Here is a 15,758-nt window from a genome sequence, read left to right as displayed (position 1 = left end):
AATAATAATAATAATATATTTAATTGTAAAACACGGTAAAAATAATAATAATACATTAATAATAATAAAATATATTTAATTCACACATAAAATTTAAATAACAAGTTTTAAAACTTCCTAAGAGTATTACATTCCCATTTATATACAAACTCTAAAAAGAAATTAATAAAATATTAATATTAATTATAAATTAACTGAAAAACAAGATAGAAATTCAAAACGGTTTCAAAAAATAAGTTACAATTTTTCAAAAACTAAAGTATATAAACCTAATAAAGTTTACGTTCATCCAACTTCCCATTTTTCTTGCCCACTTCTATATATTGGTTTTCTTTAAAATCATAAACTTCATTAGACAAGTTGTTTACAAAATAGATTCCAAATTTGCCTCAAGAAGAAATTTTGTTTTCTTTCTCCAAGATCATCATCGAATCAGGTAATTAGTTTTTAAATAAATATCGTATTTTGATTGTTTTAATATCGTGGTTTGATATCGACGTAATCTCCAATTTTTAAAATTCTCAAGTAGATTGAAAGTTAAATTATGTTTATATCAAAGTGGATAGTGTTGTTTCGAAGTAAATGTCTCACAATTTCTACCATTAATGTAATAGATTTCATTGCAGATGGTTTACGAAATGAGAAAAAATCGGTCATTTATTGTTTATTCAATTCTGATTTATGTCATTATCATTGTGATTTGCAAGGAAATAATTCATTTAAGCAAAATTAATGACTTATGAATTATCTTTCGTATTAAGAAGATACGTAATTCAATCATTATCATATTTTATTTTTATTTTTATTATTTTATGAATATCAAGACAAATCCACAAAAAGGAATTTACATGTAAGTTAATTTTTATTCTGGGATTTACCATAAAATTGAATTTTATCATATAGATTTAAAATATGAAATATTCAATGCTTGTTGGTGTTGAAGGCATCAAGCAGGACGTAATAGTGCAATTTGCAATAAAATAATTAATTTAAGCATAATTATGACTTACGAACTTTCTTTTGTATTTTTCTTCATTTCATTGCAGATGATTTACCAGAGGAGGAAAATTCAGTTATTTATTATTTACTGCAATTCTGATTTATGTCATTATCTTTGCAATTTGCAATGAAATAATTCATTTAAATAGAATTTATGACATGAATTACTCCCTCCGTCCGGTATTATTTGTCATAATTTCTATTTTTAGAGTCAAATCATAAAAACTTTGACTGACATTTTAAGATGTATTTTTTTTTATCATATTAATATGCAAAAAGTTGTGATTTATAGTACTTTTTATATAGTTTTAAAATATCTAATTTTTTTTTGTTTAAAATATCAAAATAATGTATTCTTACCTTTAAAAATTAGTCAAATTGACTTTCGATAAGCGCAACATGACAAATAATTCCGGACGGAGAGAGTATCTTTCAGTATTCAGAAGATTTGTAATTCAATCATTATCATATTTTATTTTATTTTTATCATTTTATGAATATTAAGAGAATCCACAATAAGAAATTTACATGTAAGTTTTTTTTTTTTAATTTGAGATTTATCATAAAATTGTATCATTATTATTTTGATTTAAAATATGAAATATTCAAATTTGAATATCTATTTAAAAGATAAAAATACTTTTCATTTTAAACAAAAAACAAAACAAGAATATAAAATCAGAAAAGGAACCATAAATATGGGGCTATACTAACTATTCCATGCATGATGAAGTTTTTTAAAAGTCAATTTACATTTAATTAATAATACTATTTTAAAAATTGAAATTAAAAATTAAAAATGAAATTATTTTAAAGGTAACTAACATACATGATAATGAAAGTGGTATGTTCGATTTCATTTTCGTACCAAACATGAAATTTTGGTTGTATCAAAAAAATAAAAATATTTCAAAAGATTGAAATACTTTTTAATTTAAACAAAAAAAAAGGGGGGCAATTTTCACATAGAGCAAACAAGAAAATCATATTTGTATGCTATAACAAAGTTTGCATAATTGCGCTCCATAGCAAACATAAAAATGTATAATTCGCTATACATATACAATTGTATAATTCGCTGGCCTAAATTGTATAATTCGCTGGCCTATTTCGCTGCAATTGTATAATTAGCTATCCTATTTCACTGCAATTGTATAATGCACAATTGTATAATCCGATGCCTATTTCGCTGCAATATTTTTATAAAATTTGCTTTGCACACAATTGAATCGAATTAAAATGTATGTATATTGCATAATTATAAGTGTATATCAAGAAGATATATGTTTTTCTCTCGCTTTATACAAAAACAGAAACACAATATATACACTTCTGTTGTATAAAGCTAGAGAAAATTGTGTTTCACTGCAATTGTATAATTCACAATTGTATAATTCGTTGGCCTTTTTCTCTGCATTATGTGTATAAAATTTGCATTTGTCTACAATTGAATTGAAGTAAAATGTTTGTAAATTGTATAATTAAGTGTCTAACACGAAGATATATATTTTTGCATGTGTATATATAATTTTCTCTCGCTTTATACAAAACAAAAATAGAAATTATACACTTCTGTGTATAAAGCGAGAGAGGCGAGCAGAGGGAGAGTGGCGAGCGAGAATAGGAGAGTGGCGAGCGAGATTTTTGGGAGAGAGGCGCCTGGCAAACTTTGACTAATGTTTGCTATGGAACACAATTAAATCAAACCCTATCTACTCCATTTATTTTAGGTTATTAGTTTGCTATTATATACAATTTTCCAAAAAAAAAAATGATTAAGATAAAATCATAAAAGTTAAAAAAAAAATGTTGACTAACTGTTTTTACATACATTGCTAACGATGGAGTCTTTTTAAAAATCTAAAATTTAAAATCTAAAATCTAAAATCTAAAATCTAAAATCTAATTTAAGTATTAATCTAAAAATCTTTATAAAGAGTAGGGATATTTTCAATTTCGATTAAAAAAAAGATAAAATCAGAAAATAATAATTAATTAAGTATATTTATGGATTCTTCTTCCATGCATTTTTGTCCTTTTCTTTTTACAAAATATTTGTAGGCCTAAAATTTAGGAATGTATATTTTTTTTTAAAAAAAAATCGTGTTTGGCCTTACTTTTTCTTTTTATGTTATATATAATTAAAAATAGATAAAAACAATTGTGTATTTAATTCTTCCAATGTATGATTTATGGTATTTTATTTTTTATATCAAAGTAAGATATGTGTATCATACAAATGGCTTGATTCGAACATCACTAATTACTAACAATGATATAATATTATTTCAATTAGAACATTATTCACAGTAGTAGACCAAACATGTAAAAACAAATAAAGTATTTGCTTTTTTTGAATCAAACTAAAATAAACAAAAAATTAATATTACTATCTTTATTAAAATTTCAATAAAATATATTAAAAAAACTAAAAATGTTACTAATTATTATATAAATATAAACAACATATTTTAATTTTAATAATATAAATATTAAATTGTGTATTAATAATAATAATAATATTGTAATATGCACAAATAATTAAGTTAATTGATTTGTATAATTGTTTTTAAAAATATACATAACAAAGTGTATAGTAATTTTATTAGTTGATTTGAATTTAAAAAATTGCGCAGCGCGCGGGCACAAATATAAATTTAGTGCACAAGTTATTATATCATTAGATATAAACTTAGTGATACAAGTTATGTCGTAAGAAAGCTCTCTAAAATTGTTGCTCTGCAAATTTGTTTTGCCGAGCGAAATTAGATCATAATTAAGGATATTTTGATATACAATTTTTCATTAAATGAGCAATAAGCATGACAAAATTTAAAGATCATGAATTTGAAGGGTAAAATAATTAAAAACCACCCAAAATAGGGGAATTTGTATAATGATTCTTTTTTATTTAATATGTTCTATATGGATGTAATAAAGAAAAAAATAGTCTTACTAGATAATAAAAATTATAAAAGAACAAATAAAATAATTAAAAATCAATAATAATTAAATGGGTAAAGACATTTTGATCAGTATTTTAACATGTTTCATTGAAAATAACTTTTGAAGAATCAATAATTCGCTCATTTATTAATTCAACTTATTCTAATTCACCTAATTTTATTCTAACTTATTCATTTGAAACAGTTAGAGTTGTTCTTTAAAATTCTTAACGTGAAACCTATTTTTTGTACTTTGAAAGATATGTTTCATATAGTATTCTTTCGATAAAATAAAATTTAATTCTAATAATATTATTTCAATTCGTTGCCCTATATAATATAGAAAAAAAAAATATAAAGGATGAAATTACAATATATGTATTACCAAATAATGTGAATAAGAGCAAGTCGGTCAATTGGATGATGATGGGTCCTATGTAGGCCAATGGAAAATCGGAGTATCTATTTATCAACCGACCAACCGATCTAACCTTGAAAATTTCCTAAAATATCCTCAATACTTTCTCCGTTCATAGAAAAAGGCTTCGAAATATATTCGAACTTTGATCAAAATATTGTAATAATTTCAAATTTTAGACAAGACCTATTACCCCATAAACTATTTAATATAATGTATTTTTAAGATATATATGTATCTACGTGAACATCATAAATATTGCATCATTATAAATAGTAACATGTTCAGATAAATATTTATATATTTTTTAAATACACCATTAAATAGTGCATGGGTAATAGATCGCGCCTAAAGTTTGGATTGTTACAACAATTTCGATCAAAATTCGAACATATTCCAGACTTTTTCATTTCCAAATTAGATAGGTACTCTCTATATTATAAGGTGGTTAAGAAATATTTAATAGATCAACTTTACTATTTTACTTTTTGTTCATATTAATTAGCCTCTCGGAAAAGAAAAAAGTCTTGCATCTTCAAAATTGTTTGAACTTCTGAAGATCATATTAATTATAGGGTTAAAGTGATTTTTTTTTATTTAATTCTATCTCAATTTAGTAAGTCTTTAATTAATATATGACAAATATTTTTTGTAAGATATCCATCCAATATGTGATGGAGGGAATATATAATATCTATAAACATTATTTATGTATCTGTAACACTTCGAAAATCCAAGACGTGTTCTAGAGCCTAATATAAGTGGTGATAAGGTTTAGACACTGTTTTAAGGACCATTTTAATGAATTTAAGTCATTTAGGAAGTCTAGAAACCAAAACGTCCGAGAACGTCCATGACGTCGGGGAACTAGCTCAATGAGGTATTAGCGTGCCTTAGCCTATTTGATTAGCCTTTAAAAGTCGAAAAATGACAAAATTGGTGGAAGGGTGTCTAACATGTATTTAAGTTGATTCATGGTTGAAACGTTCGGGTACAACTCACCAAAGACTAACCAAGGGCCCTTGAGGAGGACCCTTGCATTTTAGGGTCAAGGACTGCCTGGGCAGTGTGTACCCACGAAGGGAGGCGACGGAACGTGTGTGGATCGATGGGGCGTCGATGCCATCAGCCGACCAACACTTAGACAATTTGGCTAATTGTCCATTTGTACCACTCTCTGAACGCATCGACGAAGTGCAGCACGGAAGGGGGCAGGGGTCGTCGACTCACAGATGGACCGTTGGTCGAGGTCTCGTCTATGAGGTCCTGACTTTGCTGCACGTTTTTAGTTGGTTCCAATTAATTAATTAAGGGGTTAGGTCGTTAGTTAAGGTTTAAGGTAAGCCTAATTGAATTAATTAACACCCCATATAAAGACCCTAACCCCACTAAACTAATCAAAGCTCTCATAACTCACAAACCCAAATTGTCTTCCTTTTCTCTTCTTTCTCTCGTTAGTGAAGAACACCATTGAAGATTAAGATAAGGGAGGATTTAAGAGCTTCAAAGAGTCAAGGTTTACCATTAATTCTTCATCAATTAACAAGGTATGGTATCTCTTTCACCTTTGAGACCTCTATTCTCAAAGGGTTCCATCAATTGATTTCAAAAATTGGGTTTTCAAGTGGATCTTTTCCAATCTCGAAATTTATGTTATTATTTGATTTGTTTATGATTTATTATGGATATTATGAATAGATTAACATGTAAAATTAATTATGGTATATCTTGATGATTTGGTTTAGTTTATAGAAGATGATCTTTACCCCTTAACCCTAGGTTATGATTTTGGTATGAATTGTGTTCTATCGGTTCAATTGACTTGGTTATTGGCTGAATTATTACTAGATGATGTTGTTATTATAATCATGAATGAATTAGGGTGATTTGTAGTCTTTTCATGCTAGTTCTTAAGAATTGATCTAGGTTAGGAACTATGTTATGAGTTTGACCTAAGTATCTTATTTTAAGCTATGAACTAGTATTGAATTGTGATGTAGTGATTCTTCTAGCCTCGTTTTCATGTTGGTCATTGAATTATGATGATTTTATACCCTAATTGGGTTGAATTAAAGGGTTGATGGTAAGACCATGATGATAAATTATGAAGGAGACTTGGTAAGTCTTGTGATCTCTATTCTTTACTTCAAATTGTGGTTAATTGTGATTAAGTCATGATGTTGTATTGGAGTATGCCTTGTATTAGGATTTATAGGGTTGGTATGATGTTGAATTAAAATTTCTTGACTATGGTATGTGAGGTGTTGGCTTAAGATGTAAATGTTATAAGGATGGTGAATGATTTACCAATGTGCCTTATCATGAAGTGATATGTAAATGTGCTAACCTTACTTATATGAATTGTAATGAAAGGATTTTACTCATTCAATTATTATTAAGCTATGATGATGATGATGATGTTTATACAAGGGTTAGGCCCTATGACCTACATTAAGCTATGATGATTAATAAAGACATTAAAGACATTTCAAAAAGGGACTCTAGCTTAGCACTGAATGAACTAGAGTGAGGAGTATCCCTTTCCACATAGGGAAGGTAGGATCACTAATGTACTCTTGAGATTGGAAATTACAATGCATGTAGCATAAAGAGGATCCCAACTATATCTCCTAGTTCTTGAACTATGTATCCCCCATAGGAATACTAGCTAGTGGATCCACGTAGTTGCTACGTTCATATTTTGGTACTACCTTGTCTAGTAGTCCTCCTTCTTTTGGTGTAGGGTTTCATGACACCGGATTCCACATTAGCTCATATGATCTATGTCGGTTAGGGAAAGATGTTCCCAAAAGGTAAAATGAATTAAAGGAATGAACTCTAACTAGGACAACCTAAGGGGTTTAGCTTAATCTAGGTAGGTATATGGGACTCTATCTAAACATTGCACTAGTTAGCTTGAAGGAAGCCTTAGGATGATGTTCTTATGTATGAGTATGATTATAATGTTACATGATATGTATATGATGAACTTGCACATTCTTGATACTATATGTTGATTGGTGTCACTTATGAAATATGTGTTGGTCTATATTGTCAAAGTATGATGCTATGTACCCTTAAATGTTATGATATGTGAAGTGGGATGTTGGTCATGATTCTTGTTCAGTTAATTGATTGAGTAAAGTTATGGGCTTTGTTTGGTCATTGCACTTGTTGACTTGATAGGGGTTCATGGGTAATTGTGTTACTTTGGTTATGATGAAATGTACTCTTATTCATGCTTGTGGTTATATATAACTTGATGATAAAGTTACTTGACTATGTACTCAATTACATGATACGCATGTTGCATTGACTAGTTTTCATGTTGTAGGTCTTGTGATGTGCATGCCTATGACTTAATGAATATGCCTAAGTGATTTGGTATAGTCTTGTTGAATGTGCATAAAGGTTTTCAAGAAAATTGCATACTTAATGAAATGTCCCTGTTTGCATGTTTTCATGATATATGTGCATTTGGTCTCATACTTAGTTCAAGTGGTGTACTAACTCCATTTCTTCCTCTTGCCCAACAATTTATGTTACGGTCGTTGAAGGGCTTTTGGAGACGACATTGAAGAAGACTTGGATCTCTTATTCATCCGAGTAGGGTAGGTCCTCAATTTCCGAGGGATGCCACTATCTAGCTAATGGAGTTGTTTTAGTATTAAGACTCTTATGCTTCTTTCTTTCCATTTAGTACGAAACATTGTGTAGCCCATGTGAGGAATTATTTCTTTGATGTATGGTTTATGCCCAAAATTTTTACACTCTTATTAGATGGTTATGAGATAAGACGACTATTATGCAATAAAAGTAAAAGAGACTAAGTAATCTTCCTATACGAAGGGTCCATGTATACTCGATATATATCTAATTACGTGTATGTAGAGGTCTATGTAAACCTCAATGTAGAACTAGAAAAATGTTATAAATTTTTCGCTAAATTTGACCTATGAATGTAATGATGAAAGCTAAGAGGCTAGTCTTAGTCCTCAAAGAGGACGACGATGCCGGTTACGTCTAGGGGGTATTCCCGGATGTGACAAACTTGGTATCAGAGCATCAGGTTAAATGTCTTGAGTCTATATCTCTGTCAACCACGTCTATGTAGATTCATACTCATAATTGTGAAGCGCGATACATTTATGAATAGGAATCATATGATGCATAGGATATTTTCAATTTCTTCAAAGTCCAATATCGTGCTTTCGGAGTGTTAGCTCTATGTGCTTTTGCATCTAATCCTCTTATTGATTATAGGCAATGAATACTCGAAGGAATGCGGCACGAAGACTTGAAGAAGAGATTTCCAATGCGGGAGTTCCTCCCCGTAGTGATCAAGTTCATCATCTTGAGGAAGAGGTGAATGATGACCAAGCCACGGTCAATCTTCCTCCTTTGACGGATGATAACATAAGGGCTGCTCTTTTCCAAATGGCCCAAGCCATTACTACCCAAGCACAAGCCACCACTACTCAAGCACAAGCTATGCTGGCCCAACCTAATTGGGAGGTTGTACCCCGAGCAAACCAACAAGTTGCTACCATGATCTCTCGTCTAAGGGATTTCACTAGGATGAATCCTCCTAATTTCTATGGGTCAAAGATTGAAGAAGACCCCTATGAGTTTAATGATGAAATTTACAAGATCTTACCCATAATGAGGCTCAACCTCAAGCCTTCAAAATAATTGTAATTTTATCACTTTTGATGATCATTAATATGATCGTGCACTATAATTACACACAAAATTGAGATTATTAATTTATTATAATCAACATTAGTAGTTAATAAATATAGCTAATAGATGACATACCTCATATAAAGGTTGAAAACATACCTTTCACTAAATTGTGCTTATTTAATTATTAAAATAAATTAAGGAATTCTTTTCCCAGTCGATTAAAATTAAACGCATAGAAAGTCGACAAGTCTCTTTAAATACTTACTTTAGATGGTACCTCCAGATCTGTTACATAAATAATTATAACATAAAGATAAATCATACCTTGAAGATATAAGAACCTTATTGCATAACTTATGCAAGATCTCTTTTGCACTTTTTCCGTCTTCTTCATCATTCTTTAAGAATAGAAAAATCGTACTGATAACGTGTTATGAAACTATATAAATTTAGAAGAAGAAGAAACTAGGGAGAACAGAAAAGACTTTTTATTTCTCTTGAAGTATATTCAGGATTCATACATCTTCTTTACAATGAAGGAAAACCCTTTATTTATAAGGAAAATTTAACTTAGTCCTCAAGTAGGATTCTTAACCATATCATAAAAGGACTCCACATAATTAGACATTCACTATAATACAAATTGTTTATAACACAAATAAAACAATTAAGTGTATCCTAACTAATATTTTCAAGAAAAAATAAGACTGGCGGGAATATGCGGGCTTCCCGACTTTTTTACCTGCCAAACCTCGTACTTGTATTGAATTTTTAAAATTGTACTAATTTTAAAGAATTCGACACTTTTGAAGAATCTGAATAAATATTTTTATAATTATTTGAAAAGTTTTTTTAAAAAAATGTATTATCATGTTCTTTAGGTAAATTATTATTAGAACTCAATGATGTTTCTAAGGTTGATATATTTTTGGAGATTACTTCAAAATTTGGAGAAAACATGTGTGAAATTACTCCCTAAGAAGTTTGGCGAGTAAAAAGTCAGAAAGTTCGCATATACCTATCTGTCAAATCTTTAAAATTTTTCTTGAAAATATTAGTTTGGGTACACTTAATTGCTTTATTTGATAGTTTTAAAAAATAAAAAAGTTGACAGTTTTGTTGGTTTTATTATTATGATGAGTATATAGTTTAAATGGATATCAACCATAAATTAATATATAGTACACATGACATGAATCTATAAGGCTATTGAACATTACTTGATCTAATTATACTTGACCAGATCTTTATCCGGTCTGGTTAGCAAAAATGGATTAGGGTTTAAATTTTGAATTGAGTCAAAATTTAATTGGTATCTTAATTGACAAGCTTAGGTTGTGGAATTAGTGCCACGTGACTTGCCACATCACTGTTGTTAACTTTGAGAGTATTTATGGTCCTTGGGATAATGACGGGGGCATTTTTTATCCCAAAATGTAACAAAGGGTATAAGTGATCATTTTTTATAGTTCTTGAGCAATTTTGGCCCTTTTAGTATATAACATATACATTTTTGATATATCATAATGTGTATACTTTGTATGTTTAGCTAGCAAATAGAATCTGACTGATCACACATGTAACTTCTCCAATAAATAAATAAAAAATTACACAATTAAGCAAACATATACTACTTAATTATTGAATATAGTTATATATTGAAAATATTACAGCTCACCACTAACATTTAATCCTATTTAGTGGGCCACTTCCGATTTATATAAGGGAAAATTACATGGGATGCCAAACATCCTTAAGGAATTATATAATAAGGGTACAGTTTAATTTATTTACTTTATATAATTATAGTTTCTTTTTTTTGCCATAATTAATGGGATCCACCACCTATATTTTAACCAACCGTGAAAAACTTTATTTTGATATTGTATATAATTTTATACAAATCAATGTTATCTCTCCTATTCCTATTCCACCTCTTTCTCCTATAAACACTTCTTCTATCCGATTTTAAAATTCAAATTGACAAAAATTTAACTTCTCCCTCCGGTATTGATTTCTACTTTCATAGATAACCGCCAAAATCTAGCCGTGAATCCATTTTTTTATTTTTGTCCTTCTTCAACAATTGTATATGTATTGTGCTTTTTAGTTATTTCATATTTTTTTGCTAAATAATTGATCGTTCTTATCATATTATAAGTTCTTCAAAATCAGAATGGATGAATCATCTTCATCTATGAGGAATACCAGAGGTATGTCATTGCATGTCAATTTTGTTGACAATTTACCCTCGTTTTCAATGTGTTTAACTCAAGATTTTGGGGTTAATGTAGGGTCTATGGCAAAATCCAAACAAGTTTAAGATGAACAATCAATGGAAGTATTGAGATCCAAGAAAAAAAAAGAACCAATGGCAGTTCAAAAATTTATTGACAACGTTATAGCTAGCGGCATTAAAATTGTCGAAGAAGGTACAAAGAGGAAAGCAATAACCAGTGATTCAGCGGATAGTGAATCTGAAATTCACGGAACCGAAGAACATCAGGATCGTGAGGTAGTGGCTTAAAATACAATTTTAGATAGAATATTTTGTTACTTATGTGCCAATATACTTAAAGTTGTCTGTTTAAGTAATTTTTGTATATTCACATAATTGTATATAATATATTGCATGTTTAATACACGAAAGACATATGTATATTTCCTTAGTTCTATAAACGAAAGACATAAAAAAGTACTTTAAGTAGATGTATAGTTTATCCCTAAATTATATTGTAATTGTTTATTGGGATATGTATATTCTGATTAGTTTATACAAATTATTTTAGTTATGTATATAATGACTTGTATACTAAGTTAATTGGTGTTGTGTTGAACTGTATATTAAAGGCTCCCAATTATATATGTTTTGTAATTATAGTTTGTATATATGTACAAAGGTCAAGTGTATTTAGTTATCTTTATGATTTATAATTGTTAATTATAATTTGTATATTTTAGTAGTTATATACAATTAACTAAAGTTAAGTATATATTAAGTTTGTATATTAATGTAGTATATACAAAGTTGTTTAGACAGTTGTATATTGACATGTTTAAGTACCATATTCATCTACACATACTAATACACAGAAAAAATAGTTTGTAGATATATACAAAAGAATTACAAATACAAATAAAATTACTGTGAGCCTTTTTAAGCATACGTACACGCTGACACCCATGTTATTGTGTATAACCATTGGTTTATTGCTTTCTTCAACTTTATATTCAATCTTCAATATCTTATTATTCATATCAACCTCAATTGTATAAAACTCAAGAAATGTTGCTTGTTCCTTAAACACTATACCCTCTATAATCAATGCAACTGTTTGTATCGTCCCATCTTTCAAAATGCATAACCAAAATAGCCAATGAAGACATTATCTGTAGAATTTACAAACAAAATTTTATTTTATATTCAATTGACATAACATTTTAAAACAACCAATTTAATCAGTAATAACAAAATTACATTACACTGACCTTGGTTTGCTCATATACAAATAGTGCATCTAAAAACATAAATCTCATCACTTGTACATGATTGTCTCATACAGTTTTGTATATAATACATACATGTCAACATATACATTACTGCAGTTTTTGTATATGAATATTAGAAAACACAAAACGTATCCTATACAACTATATTACAGGTAATAAAACTAAACACAATACTCAAATTTCATAAATATATACAATTTTTTCACACGCCTTCGTATACACAAAATTAATATACATTTTGAATATTTACATTATTGCAGTAATTTGTATAGAAATACTAGAATACATAAACTATCGTATACAATCCATATATTCAAATCATTTTTTTCAAGAAACAAACCAGAAAATCATATATATAATTACGCTACGAATATATAAAAATCTCAACCCACAAACGACGACACATGCATTCAAATTTGTATATACAAGAGAAAATTGTATAATTTATGTCTTTCAATTGCTGTAGGATTCTATTTTGAAAAAAAAATTAATTTTGAACGTTTATCTTAAATTGTGGCATTATCTAAATTTATTGTTACCCTGTTTAACGCTACAGTTACACTTCACTTTATTTTTTTTTTTATAAATTATAAACAAAAAAAACATTATATACAAAATTAAAGATACCTAAAAACCTAAACTATATCCATGGAATGTAATTAGGTAAACTATACCCATTTAATGTTATTTCATCTAATAAGTTTGTCATAAATGAATTTTCCCTTTGTATAATTTGATTTTCCCAATTATATAAAGTAGACTTTAGCCTTCTCCATAATCGTTTTACTGATTTTTCCACTTAATTCACTCAAGTACAATCATATTTACAAATTTAACATTTTTCTTGTCCAACGTACATTTCAGGGCAATTTCTTATTGTATCAATTTTTTTCTGGCGGTTTCAATTTTTTTTAAAAAAATTGTATTTGTATATTACACTAATTTCTTTTGATTTTCATCTTTTTCCCTTTGATACAATCAAAACATGGATGAACAAACTCCTTTCCAGAGAATCACTCGAGTTATACAAATGTGTCCACAAAAATTGAATGATTTTCTATCTTTTTCTTTGGGTCTAACCCAAGATTTTCAAGAAATCGTAGGATCTTTTGCTAAATCTCGAATTAATCAACAAGAAATTAGATCAATGTATCGAAATGACCCAATGAAAATGCAACAACTTATGCATGTTTTTAATTTAAAAAATAAGAGCAAAAAAGGATATTAAAAGAAGGGAAAAGGGTCTGATAATACCCCTCAACTTTGCCATTTGGAGCTGATATACCCCCCGTTATGAAAGTGACTCATATATGCCTTTACTGTTATACAAACTGCTCTCATATACCCCCGTCGTTACAAAATGAGCTCACATATACCCTTCATTTAACGAAAGTTCAAAAAATAGTTTAAAATTTATATTTTTTACTTTTAATTTTTTTTAAAAATTATTTAGGCGTATATATGATTCTTCTATCAAAGTTCAAGGTATGTTTTAATTATTTTTATACATAAATTATTTTTTGACTTTTTTATTATGATTATTTGAGTTTATTTTTCTTATTTTATTTTATTTTCTTTCATTCCTTAGTTTAAAGAAAACAAATTAAAATTTTTTTTTTCTATATTGTAATTTGATTTTTGTATTCAAAGAAAAAAATTTGGTCATTTACAATAAGTTTTACAAGAATATTAGTGAAACATAAATTAAATTGATTATCAAAATAATAATTCTAAATTAGTCATTGAAACAAAAAAAAAGTAAAAAAATGTATGTTTGACGAGGATTAAATTTACTCATATGGGATTATATTTTTTAGAAAAAATAATAAAAAATTAGATTAAAATTATTTTTTTTTCATTTCCATTAGAGGAAAATGGTATATGTGAGTCATTTGTTTATAAGTAGGGGTATATATGAGCCACTTTCATGACAATGGGTATATCAGCTCTAAATGACAAAGTTAAGAGGTATATTGGACCCTTTTCCCTTAAAAGAAAGAAGACAATTCAGACGATATTCTTATTTTAAAAAACAAACATTACATAAAAAATATATTACATCTACAAGTAATAAATTGAAATCATCCGAAGAAGAAGATGCCCAATTTGATTCAAACGGACTGTAATATGGGGAAGAAATTGAGGTAAATTATGTAAATTAATTTGTATATTTTATTGAAGTCTTTCTTGTTATTTTTGTATAACATTTTTAGACCTAATTTGTATATTTTTAAAAATTATATATAATCTTTTTTTTATTTGTATATTATCAACAAACATATGTTTCAATTATTTCTGGAATAATTTCAGCATTATTGAGGTATTTGTATAATTTATTTTGTATATTTTGTGTTTGTATTTCTATCAATACATTTCACATTATGATGTATATGATTGTATGTTTTAGTGTGTCAGTGTGTATTGCGACATACTTACCTCTTTAGACCTTATTTGTATATTCAACAATTATGTACAACTATCTTTTGTATTTGTATATTATCAGTAAGTATATGCTTCAACTATTTATTTGTATAATTTTAGCATTTGATACGTTCACTTAGTTGTATATTTCAATCAAGTGTGCGTGTCTATATGGTAAGTCATTTTTTGATATGTTTATTTAGGAATTTAAATTTATCTCTTTGTTTGACATAAGACATATTTGCTAAGAAATTCTAGTCAAACACAATAATAATCATGATTTGTATGATTATTTTTCTTTTTAATAACCTAAAATCACTGCCTCATTAATTAAGCTAAGATTTTAATTTGTATAAAAAAATTAAATTTCTAGCGAGGTATACGATAACTACTGGAATTATAACTACGCTATGTAATTAGACAAACTCTAACTAAAGAGGCTCATTATGTTTCAATACTTTGCTATTTATGAAATTTCCTTATAAAGAAATAAGTATATTAAACTTGCACAATTTAAAGTTTCATATAATAATTTATCATTCATAATCCAAAAAACATGTCATGAACAATATTATCTATCTAAATAGACTTTATGTCTTTTAGTAGGATGTCTTAGAAAAATCAATGTTTGCATTAACTTTGCGTTTTATTAATATCTTATTTGGTATATTTCCTCAATCTATGTATAAGCATTAATTAATTAGGGCAAATTAGAAAAAAAACTATTGAGTTGAATTTCTTATACACACACAAAAAAAAGCCATTTAAAAGAAGAAATC

The 15,758-nt window shown here is 27.9% G+C and overlaps 1 long non-coding RNA gene across 1 annotated transcript; it reads left to right on the top strand.

Moving 5' to 3' along the window:
- The first annotated feature begins 287 nt into the window (after positions 1-287).
- On the top strand, positions 288-1,150 carry LOC114076379. Its single transcript, XR_003577230.1, has 2 exons — positions 288-436; positions 1,047-1,150. It is a non-coding gene; the product is annotated as an uncharacterized LOC114076379 (long non-coding RNA).
- Positions 1,151-15,758: the final 14,608 nt, after the last annotated feature.

Source organism: Solanum pennellii, chromosome 3, assembly GCF_001406875.1.
Source record: "Solanum pennellii chromosome 3, SPENNV200".
NCBI lineage: Eukaryota > Viridiplantae > Streptophyta > Magnoliopsida > Solanales > Solanaceae > Solanum > Solanum pennellii.
Note: the sequence above shows the minus strand (reverse complement) of the source record. Positions and strands in the feature narration are given on the sequence as shown.